Raw genomic sequence first — 21,603 nt, 5'->3', positions numbered from 1 at the left:
GAACCTCTTGTGTTCCAGTTTGTACCCATTTCTTATGCTCCAGCTATTAGAAGGGAAAGATTTTACTCCGAACTCCTCATACACCAAAAAATGGAGTCCAAACATAACGTGTAAGGAATGCCCTCTCGTTCACAAGGCTTCTTTCCATCAGCTACTGTTTAGTTATCCTGTAGACTCAACAGCACTAAAGAACTCACAGCTGAGTCACCACTCAGCAAGGGAGTATGCTGAAACAGCTCAGCAGACATGGAGGCTAGCAAAGACACAGATCCCCGCTTCTATCCCCAGGCTGACAGAGTGCAAAACAGTCCCTGAAAGTATTAAGAGATGACGCCTTTTCTGCTAAGCATGGGAAGAAAGGCAGAAGGAAGTATAAGTGTACCTATAGACACATATTTTTGTTAACAATGTATACAACATTGGAAAGTCAAGACTCATCTAACACTGAGAAACATTTACCACCCTTCAGCTTTTTACAGCTCTGCTGCAAGTTAAACTTGGTGCAGCTGAAGGCTCTGTGAAAACCAAAGAGAAACCTCAAGCTTTACTGAACCACCACTGAAATCTGCAGAATGGCCAACATTTCCACAGCCAAGCCCTACATAATTCTGAAAACAAGGAAGATAAAAGCCTTTCCGGTAAATTATCAGTATTCACTTTTCCTTCCTAAGGGAATGGAGTTCTGTTGTATTTCTTAGCAAGTTTAAGTTTGTTTGGTTTTGTTTGGGTTTTTTGATTTTATTTGTTTTTCCTTCTACAAGGCAGCTTTCTTTAATTCTCATAAACCTGTATATCATTCTGCAGACCCACTGTTAAACTTACCTATGATATTTGAGAAAGTCCATCTATCTGGCTAAGGTTTGAGAAAATATGAAAAATTCATCAGCCAGTAACTGAACTGCTGTAGTTGATTGCCCCAGAACTGCTTTGTATGGCATAGTAATTCTAAAGATAGATTCTATACAGCACACTAGAAGTTGTTTATGCAAATCACATTCATGATCAAGAGGAAATACGCTACAAACTTTTATAAGTTGGATAAGTTTTGATTTTATCTTCTCACCAGAGAAATGGATGTAGGACTTGGGAGCTCAAAGTTTCTTTTTCTGGTAGAACACTTGATCTTTTTCTTCTTTTATTTTTTATTTCTATAATTAGGGATTCTCTAGCAGGTAAACAAACACCTACCAGCAGCTGGCTGATAATTTTGAGGTTACAAACTATCTTTTATAGGAGATTTGGCTGAAAGAAGTAATTAAAAGCATACTTTCCATCACATCTTGCGTGCTTAATTTGCATGGAGATAACCGATGTGATAAATAGTTGTCATTCACGTGGCCACAAATGAAAAATATTTTCAGGTTTGCAATTCAATTCTGAACCATTGTCTGTACCTACTCCTCATGAGACTAAATCTCTGCAGCCTTCACTTGCTACTATATGTAGTTGTGTCTTTGCATTAGAATTTCATCAGAGAATGGTCATACAGTAACAAGTCACAGCAGTATTACATACATATAAGAAAAAACTCAAGGAAGAGAGAAGGAAGAGAGAAGAGGCACTTTTTAATTCTTTACAAGCCAGGATATATCCACAGAAACACAATGAACACACAACTACAAGAATGGTTAAGTTACAATAATTGCATTCATAATTCATTCTACAATTAGACCTGTGGTACACCTGAAGAACTGATAACATCTATATATGCACACATTGCTATTTCCTACTGTTACCATAATGTATTCTTATTTGCCATATGGTTTGAAGAGAATGGTTGCTTGCTATAGCTATAAATGGCTGACTCCATCTAGACTGTTGCAATTACTGAATACCAGGTTTAGTGATTACCTTCTGATGTTTTTAACATTTTCTTCTTTGCAGAATGGTAGTTAGATACATCTCTACATGACTCCACTTTTCCATCATGCCAGACACAGCAGAGGAAATTCACAAATTCACATTAGTGATGAGGGGGTCCTTTGCAAAGGTAGTTTGGAAGTGTGCGATGTGACAGAATTTAATCACATCCATTGAATCATGATGTTGTGTTTGCAAAGCCAGGTTTTGTTTTCAAGTATTGCTCATTAGTGCTGTGTACATGTCTAGCATTTCAGCAATTGAGGTATTCAATTTTAAAAAGATGAGATTGCTCCATTCCATCTGCTGTGTAATTTAGTATGAGATTAAAACAACAATACTACACCTTTACATTATGAAATTTACATCTTGCAGTCTCGAAGTCTACTATCAAACAACTCCTTTGTACACCATTAAATTAACTAACTCCATTTGCCTGTCACAGCCAAATGCACCCCTTTTCCTTCCATTCATCAAGGGCCCTCTGCTACATCTCACTCTTCAGCTCTGGTTTCAGCTTCACCTGAACTTCCTTGAACTATAACTAGACCAAGAAGTACTACACCCAATCCCCAGATGTGCTTGCACTAAACAATTAATACATATACAGACTGACAGAAGTTTGCCAACAGAAAACCATTCAGCTTAAGCTTCTACCTGAAGCCTTTCCCTTAAACAAGCCACTTATATGACCCACCCAGCCACTGGTCTCCAAAAATATATCCGTTTACAGCCAATACCTCCCTCCTCCTAAAATTATTCTATTAGATGACAAAAATCATGGACAGGCTAGAATCTTGCCTTCCTAACCTTCCCAAGGTTCAACACTGTAAAGTAAATACACTGCCAAAGGGGCATGAATCCTTTGCTTAGGGAAAAAAAAAAACAACACTCTTTGCTGGGTTTCACATACATTAGCAGCAGAAAAGAGAGGAGAAACTTCAGGTACTTCAGTTTCTAGATTTAAGAATTAAATTCCCATTCATTTATCCTGGTGTAAGCTCACAAGTCATTTCCTTGAAACCCGAACAGTTATACCAGTAGAAGAGAGTCAGACCTATGTTATATATAACAAACTTCAAACCATTTCCTGAAATACGCCTATTTATATATACAGTATGTGAACTGCAAGACAACCATCATCTGGAAAACAACTTCCTCAGCTGACCTCTTTACAGAACCTTTTTAAGGAGGATGGAAAGGAAAAGAAGTTGCTTTTCCCTTCCTAACCTGTCAAGCACTGCTGCAAATTTCAAGAACAGATGTAGTAAGTCGAGACTTTGAGACCTTGCTGCTGTACCCTCTTTCCCCCCTCCACATCTATGAAGCAAAGGGTGCTGGTTAAGCAGGCCCTTGAAAACAGAATCAGTGCAAGTATATCAAGTAGAAACAAATTGTGGCTGTGAATCTAGTTAGGAAAGAATAGCTACTGAGCACACAACCTGTCACAGGTTCCTGAGAACAGAAAAAGTAACAACATCAGTGTTGGTCTTTGCTTCTTAAAACAGGAGAGCTGAGAGGGGGAAGAGACAGAGGAATGAAACTGGAAAAAGAAGACAGGAGCAAATACATAAGGTTCTAATCAACAAAGAAAAGATTTGTAGGACGTTAAGAGGAAAAGGGAAAATAGCCCATCTAATTAGAACAGAACAACTCCATTACGGGAATACAGTAGTTCAACACACACTAGAGTTAAACACAGAGCCAGCACTTCCTGAACAAAGTCATTACTTCCCCAGAGCAGGTATGTTTTATCACCCCAGCACTGCAGGATTTAGTCCCAAGAGCTAGAGATGTCTCTGGGCACATTTCAGAATGTGCCCTCTGTAACTCCACTAGAGACTTAAAGTAAGCACAATTATCTACATACACAGAACCTTATACTTTCCATCGCTCTAAGCAGCCTGAACTTCCTTAATATTTATTAAAATGAAACTCTGATCCCTTTTTATTTATACAAAAAAGTCCTGCTGAAAACAAAATTCTTCACTGCTTTCTACTGCGAAAGGCTTACATCAGGCCTATGTATAGGCAATCCTTGACGCTCCTACTGTATTTGGATTGCAAAAATACTTTCCTTTAGACACAATGTTTTTCAATTGTTAAGAGTATGTATTTTTTTTTCTAGATTCTTCTTCTATTGAAAATGCTTTGAGCTGGAATCTACATTAAACAGAACTGAAACTTCCATGCAGGACTAGGCACTTTTATGTGTCATTGCAACACTGAAGTTACATACACTCATTGTATTTTGGCTACTTCAAGAAACTCAGTTTAGTTAGGCTACTAAAAAATAGTTTCAGATGCAACAAACCCTACATGTATCTGAGGACAGCTGCATTTCCTTAACACATACCCTCCACCCCCTAAAATTTATAATATTCTCAGAGATAAGTTGAAAACATTAATAAGTAAATATTGTTTATCTTTCTGCACTGGTTTATTTCCCCTTTCCAGTCCTTTCTGTATATTGTGACATGTGCCATCATTCACAAGTGTTACGATTTTTGTTCTATCTCCTGTACTATCACCTACAATCATGCAAGAAACTATAACCTTGTACAGAAATACAGAACAACTTGGGAATGAAACACCATCCAGTTCTCATGCAGCCAAGAAAGCAGGAACTCGGAGGACTACATAATGTACAAGTCTCTGATAGTGACTGGTGGTGTCTCCCAGGTGCTACCTACCGGCAAAGGAAAACATTCTCCTAAGCTTTCAGTCACTGTGATGGAGTGCAATTGTATATATTACCACTGTAATTAGCATATAACTGCAAGGAATATAATATTTGCTATAAAACTTTTCTCTTACAAGCCAAAAATACCAATTAATTCTGCCCTAAAGGGTCCCTCTCAGTTTTGAAACTTGCATGTTGCAAGCAGTGTACTCACTAGGCAGAGTTGTGCAGAGAAAACATTAAATAGGCTGAAAAAGAAGAACAAAAGGCAGGTATTTGAAGAGACCAGAATACAATATGTAGCAGGGACCAACAGAACGGTTACTCAAGCAAAGCAATCAAGCATAGGTCTTGCACATCTAACGCACACTCTTGCTAGACTAATTTTAGTGACTGAGTATTTAACTTATCAAAAACCATAAGCCAAATTTAACATCTATGTGTCTTAATAGAGATTCATTAACTAAGTAGGCTACAAACAGAGCTATGCATACAATGCAAATCATTTTAAATACTGCATATGAAGTTGTCAGTATCCTTAGGAAATAGCTATTAATAGAGATGAATGTGCTATGAGCACTGAAAGACAAAGTTAAACACATCTAAAGGAAAAAAAAGAAAATCCCTGAAACTCCTGTTATTAAACTGTTACTATGGCAAGTCACCAAACCCTACCCATACAGCAGGTATCTGACAGATTAGATTTGCACCCATTCTAGATACCCAATACCATTTGCCTCTACCAGTAATTGTCTGCATGTATAAATATTCACAGAATACACAACTTGGATTTTGAGAGCTTCAGCATTATTGTCAAACTCATTTTGACTTATTTTTTTCTTTGAAAACAACTGTGTCATACATCTGGCAAACTTCCTACTGCCATCAACTGCTGCCACAGATGAGTCAGGAGATGTCTACTTCACAGTCCTATCATATTCAACATTCTGTGGTTATTTCTTTTTAACATCATATACTATCTCATTCTCAAGCCAGAGGATAGCTCATCTTGCTCATATCTGCTCACAGTTCTGACAACTCCCTCTAGGTTTCCCTCTGAGGCATAAAATGTGCACACGTACATTCTCTCACATCTTTCCAAAGAAATATCCTATTCCAATCTCAGCTACCTTCCTTTAACCTCACACTCCCCCCCTTCTTTTCCTTTCAATCTCTGATCAGAAATGCATGGCTGACAGCCACCTTTCTTTCAGTCTTGCATCTGGGGATAGCCAACATGTCAGGCCCACAAAATGAACTAATTCCTTTTTCTCTCTGACTACAAACAACTCCCCTTCTCTCCAGCTGACAAATTAGGATCTTTTCTTCACATGGTTACAGTCTCTGCAAACTGCTGACAACTCAATGAGAGGCCAACTAAATAAATCATTCAAAACCAAAGAGCTGCTTCAGCTGTAAGTGACCTGAAACAGCTGGTAAATTTTTAAATGCTCACACACTCCCCTCAAAGCAAGGAAATATTCTGTATAAATAAGCAGTGGCTCTCCAAGCCTGCTGGGCTATCAAAAAGCAGGGTTCAGGAAGCAAGCACGGGAACTGGGAATCGGCAAGGATAATTAATTTCTCTTGAAAGACTGCAACACTGCCATTAATTTCCTTGAAGTGTACAGAATGTAGGAACAGACTCAATTAAAACTGATGTTCAAATGCCAGCTGTGCTTGTCTTTTAATTGCATGCTTTGCATATTGATTTTGATATAAACACATATTATGTGTTTATAAGATGATATTTTTATTGTGGAAAATCCTTTGCACAAAAAAAAAAATGTTAATTTGGGAAAATTTTCAAATTACTGTGGATAGCCAAAACCCCCTTATGCATCTTCCCTCCAGTTATAGAGGGCAGGATGACTCACTTTGGTACCCTCAATAACACCTACCATCCAGCCACAACAAACCAAAGGGCTCACAACACCCCTGTTTTGCATCCTGTACTGCATTTACTTCAGCTTCCTCTTGTTTTCAGGTTGGATAAAAGCTTCCAGAAACTTTGTCCTATGTTAGGCTACTGCACAGGCCACCTCGACTAGAGGGGCAACAGAATCTCATAAAAACGAATCAGCTGTAACAGCACAGAACTCCACATAAGCCACATTGTCTCCTCATTCTCTCTGACACATGGTTTGGTGAGTGGATAGTATCTGCACCATATTTTAGACTTGTCATGTGGAGAAGAGCATTGTACAAGAAGTTCTAAGTACTCTGCATTTTCCCTAACATCTCCAACCTGCATGTAACAAACGCATCTCTCCATTGCAGTCAGGTACCCCTCCTGCACTCTGTGTTAGCAGAGATGCTGGAGACATCAGGGATGCCCATCTTCATAACAGAGCCTGACTGGAGGGAATTAATAGGTCAGACATAATATTACCTCAGCTGCACCTCACTTGGAAGGAAACAGTCCATATTGAAGCAAGAGACAGGAGCAATAAATTACAATTTAATTCTGAAGTCATCTCCTGCTTGGAAGGAATTCAACTAAATGACCTCCACAGGCCCCTTCTAGTCTAAATTACCCTGCAACAGAGAAGCAGCATCAACAAGTACTAGTTCAATTTACCACAAATATCACAGGAAGGCTTTTTTTGTTCTTGTTGGTATGCACAGCACAACACAATGAGCATTAAGTATTGTGCGTGTAAAGCTACACAATGCAAAACCTAGTACACCTTATTTCCAAACAGAATTACTGTCACTGATTTTCAAAGAATGTCTATAACCTCACAAGAATGCTTCGAAGGCATTCTGAAGAGATCCAATGTTGCAGGAAAAAGCTTCTCCACTCTCTTACATTTCTATGCAGTTAATTAAACACACCTTAAATCTGAAGCATAGCTCATTCAGACTCTAATTCATCATACACGACACACATTAGGCAAGGTCTTGAGAAACATGAAGTAGCAGCATTAAAAAAAGAACAGTTCTGGCACAGACATGTCACTGCAGCTTCCTTTACTACAAGGTGGCATCACAAATTTACAGATGGAAATAGCTTCAGGCTTTTACTGAGAAATAAATCCTGTTCCTCTTAAGAATTTGGTTGAAGATAGAAACCAGCACACCATAGCTTCTTACAAAAGATGAAAATCTCTAATTCTGTGTAGCTAGAGTATAGCACAAGCAAAAAGAGAACCCAAACTGCCACAGACTAGTCAGACGAAACAAGAGAAAAAAGATGTATTAGACTTAAAACGTTCTTGCTTCTTAGTTGGGGGCCACAGTGGTAGCAATATACTAAACAGTATGCTAACAGTTTCCTATCTGTAGTTCAAGCAAACACAACACCTGAACTGTGTGGTCACACAGGCTCCCATATGAATAATTAATTGTCACAAATGCAGTCACATCTATGGTAACTTTGCAGTTTCAAAACAAGTGATCAACGTGTCTCATGCATTTTGAAATACAAAGAAGGTAACATCATCTGCAGAATATATAGATTAAATAGGCATTCATCTCTGTATAAAAATATTGGTCCTTGGTCCATTTAAAGTAACAGACTTAAAGAGTTATCTTAAAAGCATATTTGTATTTTAGACATTTTAAGCTGCACCACCATCATACTCACAGTGTGCATCTGCAATGCTAATTTTAAAACAGTTTTAAGAGCCACATGAAACAAAATAATGAATAAATAAAAACCAATACAACTCGTCTATGGCATCCCATTTATGACTAATAACCTAATTCAATCACACCCTCCACAAGGCATTTGCCTAGCAACATGTAAAATACAAAACAACTTGGACAATTTTTCTAATTTCATAACAAGTTGTATTCAATGCTGTCATTTCTGTTTCATCTTTTCTTTTTTTTTTTTTGAACAACCAAACATATGTAGGTGGAGCCTATACTAGGAGAGAAACAGCTGAAGCACATCTCTAAATTTACCATGAATGTATCTGGGATTCCGTATTTCTAAAGAACATGAATGCCTGAAGAAAAAGCAGTAAGACAATCATACACTTAAGGTATTTTATTTCAACATAATCTACGCAGCAATACATATGCAATGAATACCACATATCTGCATTATATATTAGGGAGATTGGAAGCTGATATTAAAAGACTAACCAACCAAAACCAAATACCACATAAACCAAATACCACATAACCAAATTCTCCCCACCATATTCCCAATATAACCTAAGTAATAAACAGCAAGTATATTGGCTGAAAGTCCTATTATCACTTCCTCATTCTTAGACATCTCATAACTTCCTAACATTAACTGTTCAGACCAGACAAATTAAAAATAAGTATATATTCCCCCTAACTTTCTGGGTTCAGGGCAGGTGTCCCATCCTACCACTGAAAACCTGCTCTTCAAATAAAAGGATGCAGAAAGCCCCTATGACAATTGCATTAAACTATTATAGATAAAAAAAAAAAAAACAGTTGCAGTTTTCACAAACCATTTTATTCATTTTACTTTTTTCTGTTGCATATAAAATATTGCAAAATCAAGTTTTATTTTCCAAATAAAGATAAAGCAGATGTTAATAAGCTACTTAAGCTGTTATTTCCATTCTTAACTGCCACAGTAAATAGAATTTGAACTGTTAGAATAACATGCTTTGGGCCACACGCTCCCACCATTCTCTGAATTGTCATGGATGCTCCAATTGTAAAACAAAACATCTCACAGCCTGCAATATTTACTTTGAAGGTGTTATATACTATTTCCTTATCAAAAAGCAAAAATTCCTAAAAACATTTTAAAGCTCAAGGAAGTTGTTATTAAAAGAAGATTTATATGGTATAAATTGTCCATGGTTCTATCCCTTGAGTGTGAAATTAATGACCGAGGAAAGATTTCACAGGAACTTAATCTGAGTGCAGTGCTACTGCAAAGGATTTGCAATTTTGGTCTCTTTGCCAAATCCCAGGTATTTGCAAGCTGCTGCAGTTATTCATGCAAAGAAACAGATATTCAGCAGCGTCTAAAGCTTTTTTACATTTATATTGAACATGGAGCTCTCCTCTCTCTTATCAGTGTGTATCTAATACCTTAGGTATGGCAAAGTGGTATCTGAAATGAGCACTGGTGAAGTTCCTATTGCCACAGTCTAAAAATATTTTTGATTTCATGTTTTAATAAAAATCTAGAAATATCTTTGAGTTCTATTTGCAGCCCATATCAGAAAAAGATGCAGAATGATGAAGGTAGAGTTGAAACTTGAAGTTCAACGTGCAAGTGAATGATCAGCATTTGCATTTTAATTGCTTATGGGCTTTGTGCTCACATTTTATAACATTTCAGAGTAAATTTGAAATAATGAATTCCTATTTTCCATAACACAGATATCATCACAATGAAATATATGGATCCTTTGGACAAGTAACTACAGCCAAAGCAACACTGAAGGACTTACAGGGCTATTGCCTCCACTAACGCGCCTCAGTTAAATGCCAGGAACACACACATACATTCACTGTGGCTCAGTCAAGCATCCTGATGCAGTGGCAACAGTTAAAAGCAAAGGCTTCCCAAACCTCACAGTTATTCTACATCAGTTTCTCCTTTCCTATGCTGGTCAGAAATCTCCTCAGCTGCATTTGAAATGCAGCATCTGAAGACAAAAGCAGCCACAGCACTGCACAACAGCAAGGGAGCTGTGCACCTCCTGAATCTACCAGGGGTCCCTTCAGAAGTACACATTGTCCAACTAGAGGCCTTTCAGCGCAGCTCCTATTTAGCCCACATGGCATATTCACCCTAATCAGATGAATCGAGACTCAATTTGAATTGAAAAGGATAAATAAGTAAGGTTTTTTTGTCTTCTTTACCTCACATGAGTTTCAATAACTGTGAAATAACCAGAGCTCCAGAAGACCCCATTCGAACACACATAGGAAGGGGCAACAAATACCATAAAGTAAACCTGCCGAAATGCCAACTTCTTGCCTTAATGGTAAAAAAAAAGACATCTTCAAAGAGAAATGGTCTAGTAAACGCCTTTTTTGTCTATATTGAATCATCCTAATAAAACTGTACTGAAGTCACTTGACTCCAAATTAGTATCAGGGAAAGAATAGAATATGCCGTAAGAGATAAAATTTGGTATTAAACTCTTGGACATAGCATCTACCACTCCCCCCACCTTCCAAACCAAGAACAATTTTCCCTTATACCTTCTTTTCCATTTGCCAAGTTTCACTCTTTTACTCTTTCCGTAACAACAGTTAGGTGTTACAGAAAAGTGACATTTGCAGCCCTCAAACCAGTTGGATGGGGGAAAATTGAAGTGATCTTGTATGTACTCAAGGGCTGAAACTATGAAAACCAATTCGACAAAATTTGACACAGCCATGCTTTATTCTTTCTATAAAACATTCGGAATAAGGGATTTCTATTGCATTGCTGTGGTTTAGGAAAACACTGTAGTTAGGAAAAGTTTCCTTAATCCCTGTTAACTTCAGCATCTGATCTACCTGGAGAAGGCACATAGTCTTGTTAAATTCTGCCTTGAAGAAAAGAGACTGGACAGAGTTAGGGGAATTCTGTGTTGAAAACTTCTTGGCAAATGGGCCATTCACAATTAGGAAGCACAAAGAAGAGAAAAGAGGAAAAAAGCAGATGGCAATTCAAAGCTTGGGGCGGCAGGGGTGTTTTTGTTTTTTCTTTTTTCCTCCAGAGTTTTTAGATATACTCTTTGAACACAAAAGACACCCATAACAGGACAGATTTCAATACACTAAATATTTATCTAAATCTTGGGAATAGTAATTGAATCAGTATCCATAAACTACTAGCACTAACATCCTGTATTGCTTACCCCTACAGCTATATGGCAATTTATGTTTTAACTTTTGGGAAGAAGGTTTTGGTAATTCTATCCATCAGGCTAAACATATACATTCATTAATGCCATTAAGATTCATTATCATGTTTGTAAGATCAAAACCTTATTCTATTTCTTAGTGAATTGCCTTTAAGTAAAAGTTTAGTCCAAAAAACCCCACTGTTTTCCATTACAGGGTTTACATTTCAAAAAGAATGGTTTTCAAGCACAAATATGCAAGATTAGCTTCTTCATACCACACCTACACTACAGAACACTCATGCAAAGTATTTTCAGTCCTTTGAAACAGAGGTAGTATCTAAATTCTCCTTAAGTTCCACACTGCAGGAACTACACTGCAAAGTAGAAGCTCTGAACAGTTCAGTTAAGTATTTGAACTAAAGAACCATTAGGAACGTTAATTTCTTCTGCATTTTTAAAACTCAAGAAACTAAAACAAAAGCAGTTCAGAGAGATTATTAAGACATTCATCAAGTATTATATGAAATCTTGTGATTATTTAAATCAAAGTATCATTTCTATTTCTGCAATTAGAGGTGCAATAAAAGTCAGGGAACAGCATTTCTGAAATTTCTTTCTGAAATCCAATTTCCGAAGTGTTTTAGCTTTTTCCTTCATCTTTTTTATCCTTCCATACCTTCATCTTCAAAAGCTGATCACAATTCATTGTATTGTAAGGTACTCAAAACCCACTTGTGATAGTAGTTGAATACATGATATCAGATTGCTCCTTCAACAAGAGGGCAAAGCTCATTTTAATCACAAAACTTCACCAGAACACATCCACGTGAGAATGTTACCCAGAGCATAGTCTAATACACTTAACATATTTTTCTTACCTGGGTGTGAAGGAACTCAGGTTAGGTCCTTATTCTGAACAAGTTCTTCTTAGACTGACTCAATAGTTCTGACTGCAGATTTGTACAAATTAATAGAAACATCACATACATCTATACAGCAATAACTTATCTCATTGATTTATTTTTAAACACAAGACAAGAGATATCATTGAGCTTAATTTTTGAAATACCTGAAAAGTATATTCTCTCTCTTGCCAAAGCTTGTAATGTGGTTCCTCTCAACTGCTAACCAAGAGAAGCAATTCCCTTATAAATTTATGAATAAGGGAATTACACTGTGTGTAATTCCAATCTCCTCAGTCACAGTTGCTTTTTTCCTCTAGCAGTAGGAATACTCAGAGATGAAATAGGGAAAGGACCCATGGAGACCACCAACAACTCTGAAATCCTGTTAAACCACTAACAATACCAAAACTAACAGACCCTGACAGAATAAGCTCATAAACAGAAAAGACCAGGGACTAAGCTGTGGGGCACTGTAGCTCCCTTTGTACGTAGAATTCCCTGTACTCTCCAATGACTGACAGAGAAAGTTTTCATTTTCAAGATGTTCCAGCTGGTAAAGAGGGAGGGCTTTCATATCCTGCAACTTAAAGTTCCTTTCCTTAAGATTTAATTCTCAAGAAAAAATAAACCAAACAACTACACAGAGGTTGAGATTTTGCATCTTCCTCTGCCACAAGCAAAACCAAATAACTACTTTATAAAATCACCCCAGGAGCATATACGACACACTGTCATCATTTTAAGTTCAGGTACAAAACCACATTGTAACAACATAACAATCCACACCTCTGGCATTAATTCTACAGTCACATAATTTCTCCCCCCTTACAATAAGGAAGAAAACGGTTATGGTGCCCACTAGGTTATGATGCGATGGATCCTTTACAAATAAGCTCTTAGAAGATATAAAAAATTAGTTTAACTACCATGTAGAACACATGCCAAGTCCCATTTGGATGGCAGTGGTTTCAGAACAAGTGATAAAGATTGTACAGTCCTGTCTTGATTTTTTTTTCCATGTTTGATGTTTTTTTTACAGGTAACAAGGAAACGAGGACAGGTAAGAGAGAATGCCAGTTCTCCCCAGCTGATGGATGTAGCTGGTCTCTAGCAAAATCACAGAACATATGCAAGGCATACAGAGAGCACAGAGACTGCTTATTTTGTGTGGTGACCTAAGCCACCAGGCTGAATGGAGCAAGTTCCCAAGAAACTCTTAATGGAAAATCCTCATGTCGCTCTCAGTGTTGCATATTTTTAACATATGATCATCAAGCAGTGATGCTCAGGCCACAGAAAGTCCCAAAATAAAACTTACAAGTCTGAACAAGTGTCCTATAGCTCAGTAAAACAGCCCAAGCTTTCCCATTCCCCCTTCAAACCCATCTGTTCACATGGCCAACACAGGACTCAGGACTGCTGCAGCAGTGTTTCCATCTGCCTTTGCAGGACAGCTATACTAGAGAGTGACGCTCAGCACTCAGGAAGCTGCTTCTACCTGCTCATGTTGCTGCCATGGGCAAAACAAAAAAAGAAGGATTTAATCTCCAAAGGAAATTTGTGTTAAAATATTCAAGGAACAGACAAAGCGAAAGGACTGGTTCTAGAACAGCTGTTTCTCAAGGCCTCAACCTGTAAGCACTACATTTTCCTACACACGAGGAAAAATTCAGCTTTGGTTTTGACTGTGCATTAATTAAGAGATGTGTGACACAGACAATATGGACTGTTACTACAAATGGGTGTGGATAATCATTCTGCCTTGTTCTGATGCCTGTTGTATCAGTGTAACTTCATTTCCTGCAGACGGATGCACACTTCATAGGTTAGCCCACCCAGTTGCGAGAGTCCTATTTGCATCAGAAAAGTGGTATTCAGATCTGCTCTTAGAAAAAAGATCTTCATTATTGTTAATTTTATGGTTATATTCAGATTTATTTGCGTAACACAGCCATGTAAAAATAATACTGCATTAGTTGCATACTTCCCTAGCAATGTCTGTGATGGTTCCAGTTTAATTTAAAGCATGTAGAAGAGGGGACTCTCTGGGAAGCTGCCAACAATAATACCCTCCCCTGCACGTTAAGCAAATAGTTTGTTTCCTCCACAGGAGACAGATCAATACTCAAGAAACTAAAACAAAACCAAGAAAAGCTAAAAGCTTAGTCATGTAAATCAGGGTGGAGGAAAAATGAAAGAAAACTCCTCATTGGCATTCTACAACTTCTGCAGACCCCCATGGCCCATTAGCTAATTTCTATTAAAACACACAGCTCTAGAATAATAAATGCCAGTGGCACATTTCTAAAGGTTTGTGGCAACTGAAGTAAACATGTCCCTGTTCCCAGGACACCAAGAGACAGAAAATTAACCAGAGGTTAACTGGGTCATTAGCTAGAGCACAATAAAGGTCACTGCAGATTTAATTTAGTTTGTATTCAGCTAAAGAATCAAATACAGCAACCAGTTCTCACAGCAGGAAAACAAGTAACTTATCAGCATGTTAACGTATCTTGGATACCGAGGCACCAAGTCTGTCATGATTCATACCACTTTTAACTATTTCACATTAGTTTGATGGAACAGAGTACAGTGTACACACACGCACACAATTTCAATGGTTCTGAATGCAAGTACACAAACACACACAAATACCAAATAGCTGACATTGGATACAGTCTGCTTTTTTGCCTTTTTAAGAGTTGAGGTTTTTTTTATACACTGGAAAACATTAAAGGAACTCAAAAAAGAGGACTTGCAAGAAGGTAACTAATACATGAGTCTACAAATGTTATATGGGTTAAGAAAAAGCCCAAAACACCGGGGTTTAATGGGTCTGAACAGGATCTAAATAACACATGCACAGGCATTGTGCCTCAATAATCTTTTATGAGCAAAATATCACAACAGCTGTAACAGCAAGAGCTCAATAGCTGAAACATAGCAAAAATTAACAGTATTCAAGAGATTAGACATTTAGAGCCAGTTTGTATCCAACAGATTTGCATCATTTTAGGGAAGTCTGCACTAAAGAAGAGGTCTCAGAAAGACTGCACAAATTATTAAAGCTGTAGCTTTAATTTTAATTTTAATCTCGTTTAATGACGAGACTGCCAGCTTTGTCTGTTAGGAGTTCTAAAACTGCCCTAATCCATAGCTGCTGTCATGTTTGAAGCAAGTCACCTGTTCTTAACACTTTCTCTTTTGTTGTTAAGAAAAAAAAAGCCAAAACATCAGAAGTGGCTGCAGAGAAGATGCACCCGTAATCACACATCGGAACTGAAGTACCTGAACAGTGAGACTGTGAGGGTCAAAATTTTAGGTGTTATCTGAACATTTTAGTGCCAGACATTAGAGATGAACTATTTTTCTTCAAAGAGGCTATTATAAAATACTACCTTTTCATTTAAATAATAAGCAAGTCTAAAGATTCAATGTCAACCAACTCCTACTCAGTCTAAAATCCAAAGTTAGCGCAAAACAAGTCAAGGTTAAATCAGTGCTAGACTTGAGAATAAGTTAGCCAACACAGGCACTGTATTCTGATACAGGCCAGTATCCAGTGACCACAACACCCAGCAAATAACTTAAAGTACATCAGTCAATCACAAAGCAAGTATCTCTTTACCAATAACTGTTCAATTTTCAAAGTCATTCTGCTTCAGTACTGCAGCTTCATCTAAACTGCATTTTTAAAACTGCATGTAATTAATCAAGGCCTGAATTACAGAATGAGAAAGCAACAGCTCCATTTGTTCAAGCAATGTATTTGTGCACAGCAACACAAGGTCCTTCCTTGTTCAGGAAGCATCAACTGAAGAGGGGGGAGGAGAAAATTCTCCATTACCTTTAATAAAGAGGTTTCAAACACTTCCTACTCAGCAGCCAAAGGAATGATTTCTGCACACCCCAGCCAAGCACTGCAACAAACCTATCTGATGATCCAGTTGCCCTATCTCCTTGTAGCTCTCTGAACAGACATTTCCATTTACAGCAGCTACATTTCTTACTTTGGCTGGGAACATTTTTCCACCCCCATTCTATCTGAATATCCAGGTAGCATATTTCCCACAGCAACAAGATTGCCCCACCACACACACACCTGGAAATCTCCCAATAGCTCTGCTACATAAGCACAACAGGTCCCACACAAGCACCCACCTCAAATAAATAACATCAACGAACATACCGATCTTTAATGTCACCAGTCCTTAAATCAGACTATACTCTTAACAGTAGGTAGGCACTGTAAATCAGCACCTAAAGTCCTGGAATGGGATCAGCAGACACCAATGGTGTGTACCAAGAACAGCACAGACAGCAGAAAAGACCAAAAGCTTCAAACTTTGCTTTTTGTTTCAGTCTTTTCATGCCTCTCTTTACTCTTGTAAAGTTTATTTTAAAACATTTCCAGTTTTACCTCCAAAAGTTATTATTTTGCAAGAGCATCTGTTTAAGAATCTTAAAATTGTCCCTCCAGTAGTCCAATTACAGTGACTACATAACTGGGTTTTACATCTTCTCTATTTTATCCCCTATACAAGCATTATCATTCTCCAGCATCTGCATTCTGGAACAATAAAGTGATTCTTTGAATTTATTTTTCACTGGTAGCTCTCACAGGCAGAATAACATTAAAACAAGCAACTGTGTACCCCATCTCCCTCCTTAAATATTTTTCCACCTGTGTCCCAGTACATAAGCTTTCATAAGTATAATCAGAACAATGCAATTTTTGTCTAAGCCACTCAAAAACAAGTGTCATGATGATTTTTTTGTTTTTTTTCCTGTCTTGGTAATATTAAAACAGGCTATGATGTGTGTTTTCAGTGACAACTTGAACCTTCAGATTAAAGATTAATAATGTATCACAGATGCTGATGAATGCATGATTCATGAGAGACACAAATGCCAAGTTCTATTTAAAGCTTTATATGGCCATGAATAGAACACCAAGATGTATATATATACTGGAAAGCAAAATGAAAAAGGTGCAATTTGCTAGAGAAAAAAAAAACAACACCTGCCTGCACAGGGATGTGAGATCATGTTGTGCACAGCAAATTGTCTAAGCAGCCAATATACTAACAAAACACTGCTCAGAAGAAATAAAGCTGCCAAGCAACAGTCCAGTATTAGACAGCAGCCGCAGTTTGGGTCAGAGAAGTTTGCATGTCATGTAAATGGCCTCACTATTTGGCTACTGTCATAAAGCTCCACTGGTTAGAACGTAACTGATCTCATGAACCAGTTAATTCTATCTTGCACAACTATAGAAAAGCTCAGAAATCTATATCTAAGCAGTTCCAACAACAAAAGCAAAATAACACTCTCTGGTTTTGCAACTTAAGCATAATGGATTTTAAGCCAAATGTGTCCAGAATGGGATGAGAAGGAACAAACAAATAAACAAAACCAAAGTAAGAACTTGAACCCAACTTTTTGGTTGAATTCTCTACTAAGGGTTTTTTGTTTTGTTTTGTTTTTTAAAGATTTTAGTATGAGCATGAAGCTTTCGCAGAATTTAGAGACATATAGCACCTGCTTCAAGAGCTTGCAAAGCCAGTATTTTCCTTGTCTGCTTCCTGCAGAGATACAAAAATGTGGCTCAGGAATTCTCTTGCTGAAAGTCACACCAAGATTCTAATTAAAAATCAAAATAAATAAATAAAATCAATGTTTAACTAAACTATGTGCTATCTGTTCTACATCCAAATGATGTTGATCTCGGTCTTATATTTTCTGCAATTTATGTGCCAAGAATAGGATTACTGTAATCTAATTATCAAATCCTACTTCAGAAGCAAAATGACAAGCTCGTATGTGCAATAAATAGTTTCACCTAGCAGGCTTCTACTACAAAGGACAGCTGATATGTTCAGAGGCTTCCACTTAAAGTGCAACAGCTTTTCTATCAGTGTTTTCTACAGAATACATGCTCACAAAGTAAAGAGGATAATACAGAACATGTTCAACATCTTTTCTTTTAAGAAGAGATAATATAATGGTACAAGTAAAGTTGGACTATTTCCTTCAGAACATGATGCAACACTAAAGATACATTTAAGCAAGAGAAGCCTGACAGCTACGCTTCCTAAGGCTACTGTTAGAGCAGCAGCAGAATGTGGGATCAAAGGTTCAGAGGAAGTTACTTCCTCAGCTGCTGATTTTCGCCTCTGTGTCAGCCAAATACAAAGAGGATAACTACAACAAAGACCTTGAACACTGTTTTGCAATGTCACTGGTTATTCTAGGTCATAACCTTTCTAGAGGTAGCCTGAGTTCACCCAAAAGTAAGTTAAGTCTAATTCCTAGAGGACAAGATTTTGACGCTCCCCCCGCCCTTCCCCCCCCCCCCCCCCCCCCCATCATGATTCACTTCTGACTGATTCCTCTACTGGAAGCATTCCTTCAGCTTGTCAGAATACTGAAGTGCTGGATTACACAATACAAGTTTCTGAGAAGCTGACATATGCTCAAACATTTCATTTTAATTGCCTTGAACTTAACAAGCTTAGTTTGTGTTGTGCAAAATAAACTAAAACTAGACAGATCGCTTTCTCTTAGTGCGTAAGGAAGGGATGAGGAGTAGAACTCAAGAAAGTGGCATATTGTGCTTCAGTGTTTTCAAATCCTGATCTGCAAATTGGTTTAGCTCATTCTAACTGAGACCAGCTCAGCAGCAAAAAAATTAGAAGTGTGATCAACAGTCAAATGAAGTGAGTCACCAAGACAAAGCCCCAGAGGGGATCTTTTTAAATCAGCTTCTGGAATATATTTTAAAACAGACCAGATACTTGAAAAACATTTAACTGCCTTTACCTATGATGCTTTCGAATTTTATTTCAGCTTTGTGTTTGCTTGGGTTTTTTTGATTGGTTGGTTTTTAATTCAAAAGCATAAACAGAAATTCACTTAATATTACATCATGCAACTTCTGCATTCCTTAGGATTTAGGATGTATGCACTAAGCCCCAAGGCCAACAAGATACTTGTATGTATATGGCTGCTAAAGATGTCTGGAAGGACAATTAGCACACTGGAAAATTCAGACCTTGATTTAGGTTTGCTTTAAATCAACATCACTTTCCAATAGTTTGGAATCTGCCATCTTTTTTCAGATGTGGAAAAAGGAATCAGCTTCTTAGTTTACTACACTGAACCCTGACTATTTTAAGATTTTAGTCACACCCTGTTTCTATCTCACACTGCACATCAAGAATTAAAAGCATGGGTCACTGTTCACAGACGACAGACTAATGTTTTATTGCTCATCATTGATTAGATCTAGAGGGCTTTCCTGAAGCAACTGTTCAATCCATGCAGCTCTCCTGAGCATGCCCTACTTGGCCCCCTTTTGTTACCTGTTCTTTAAAGCTCCAGAGGTTTCAAGCCTCTTTCAAAATATTTATTCCATATTTGCAAATAAAAAAGTTCTAACTCTCTAGCCTTAGTCTCTAGTGAAGCTTAAGGCCATTATTTCTTGTCCTGTTTCCAGTGAATCAGAAAAAGATTATTCCCTCACCACCAGAGTAAGGCAAAAAAGTTACTGTTATTCTTTCAACATGTGAGCAGCTAGTGTCATCTCAAACCTGCTAAAGAAATTAAATCAGACTATCTCCGTATTTGCAGCATGCGTAATTTTTAATTCAACATTTCTGAAATGGTTTTCCTCACATCACTGGGGACACCATGACTTGACTGCATTCATTGGTAAAATTCACATTCTTCTGTAAGTCAGTATTTCTCGTTTGATTTCACTGCTCCTTTAGAAAACAAAACCTATTCTGGAAGGCTTTCAGCGCATAACAGCATACATGGAAAATGTGTATTATTTCAGTGAAAATTCTTAACTAGCCTAGTTTTATATGCATATAGATATGAAAATAACATGTATTATCTGTCATGTACATAAACCTCCCAGCTGCACTTACTGTGCTTTGGCTTATGCTGCAGAGCTGTCCTGAGGCACACAAACAGGACACTTTCTGGATGAAGAAAATAAGCTGGAAGATATACCTTAGAGGCCCACTTAAAACCTACTACAAATGCGAATTCAAACTCAGCTGAAAGGACCAGACTAGAACTGGTATAAAGACCACAAAACAAAAAGCAGGGATGTCATGTGCTCAGGACCAACAATCTTGCTCTGCTGGCCTGCTTATATTGTGTTATTTAGCAGTGCAGAATAGCATCCAACTACGCATTAGCTGATGAAGGATTAGCATTTAGCATACACTAACATGTAAATCAAGAGTTCAAATTTAATGTTAATAATTTCTCTGCTTTTGATACAAAGTTTCCTTGCCACATAGGCAGTCTCCATTAAATCTCTTCACATATGCAGTTAAAGCAAGGGAGTTACCTAGCTTACCCACCACAGCAGTCACAGAAAACATTGGAAGCCTTGGAAGTTCCAGCTTTGCCATCTTTTCTCACTTGGTTCTCTAAATAACTTAAAACCTGTAACACATGCACACCCCTTTCAGAAATTAAGATTATGAATATACTACAAATCCTTTGTTTTCCCTTTCTATAGGCAATGCCTTCCATTACCAGAAAACATTCTTTCTGCTTTGAGATGTCATTCATCAGAGTTGTTGCTTTAGCCTGGCTTCTGCTTGACTGCTCACTCATAGCTCCAAAAATTCCTGTAGTGTAAAGGCAGGGTCAGCAGTTAACAACTGCAAAACTACATTATACACCCCCCAGAAAAATCTACTCTTTTCTTATAGTGGTAGAAAAGACCTATTTTATCTTTAACTGTCTGAACACAAATTTTAAAACATATCAGTTTCATTTGATAACCTCACAGGGTTATTCTTTAAGACTAGGACATTTTATTTCCTATTTAGTTATCTTCAGAAGTCTTCACAGACATTATTAAAAGCCAACAGATTACCCTGGTAGATCAGTAGATTGGAGAGAATAAAATAACAGATACCAATTTGAAGGTAGCTTAATTTTGAAATTCCATTTGGACACCTAATTGGTCTAACTTGTAGAGCTCTGTGCTTCCCGTGAAATCAATACAATACTTAACTGATATTTCAGCTCCCCTTAAAAATTTAAACAGAGATACCCAAATGTATTAAGCATACAACACCACATTAACATCCTGTGTAAAAGCTAATTCCAAGAGCGTGGAGAAACTACAAATCCAGAATATCTGTTTCCACAGATCACAGCTCAGTTTAGAGATACCCAAATAGCTCAAAGTAATGAAGCCATATTAGCACCAAGGTAAATGCAGAGCTCTGCTCATGCCACTAACATAGGGACACTACTTTCTTGCACTTGAGGAATCTCACTTGGAGCTAGCTTAGTTGCACTGCATTCCACAGAGCAGCTGCATCCCTGACGACCC

At 37.6% G+C, this 21,603-nt stretch overlaps 1 protein-coding gene across 6 annotated transcripts in view; it reads right to left on the bottom strand.

The window, feature by feature from the left end:
- The window catches only part of SULF2 (sulfatase 2), a 148,088-nt gene that overhangs the window by 113,662 nt on the left and 12,823 nt on the right, over window positions 1-21,603 (bottom strand). Inside the window, exon 1 of one of the 6 annotated variants that reach the window (XM_062642379.1) lies at window positions 20,611-20,632. The exons of the other annotated variants lie outside the window; for them this stretch is intronic. The gene's annotated coding sequence lies outside the window, so the exon portion shown is untranslated. Of the gene's footprint in view, window positions 1-20,610; window positions 20,633-21,603 lie in introns of those variants that run through there. 6 annotated transcript variants of the gene reach the window in all.

Source organism: Pezoporus occidentalis, unplaced genomic scaffold (genome assembly GCF_034315485.1).
Source record: "Pezoporus occidentalis ecotype Australia unplaced genomic scaffold, CSIRO_AGI_Poc_V1 ctg70, whole genome shotgun sequence".
In the NCBI taxonomy this organism is placed as follows: domain Eukaryota; kingdom Metazoa; phylum Chordata; class Aves; order Psittaciformes; family Psittacidae; genus Pezoporus; species Pezoporus occidentalis.
Note: the sequence above shows the minus strand (reverse complement) of the source record. Positions and strands in the feature narration are given on the sequence as shown.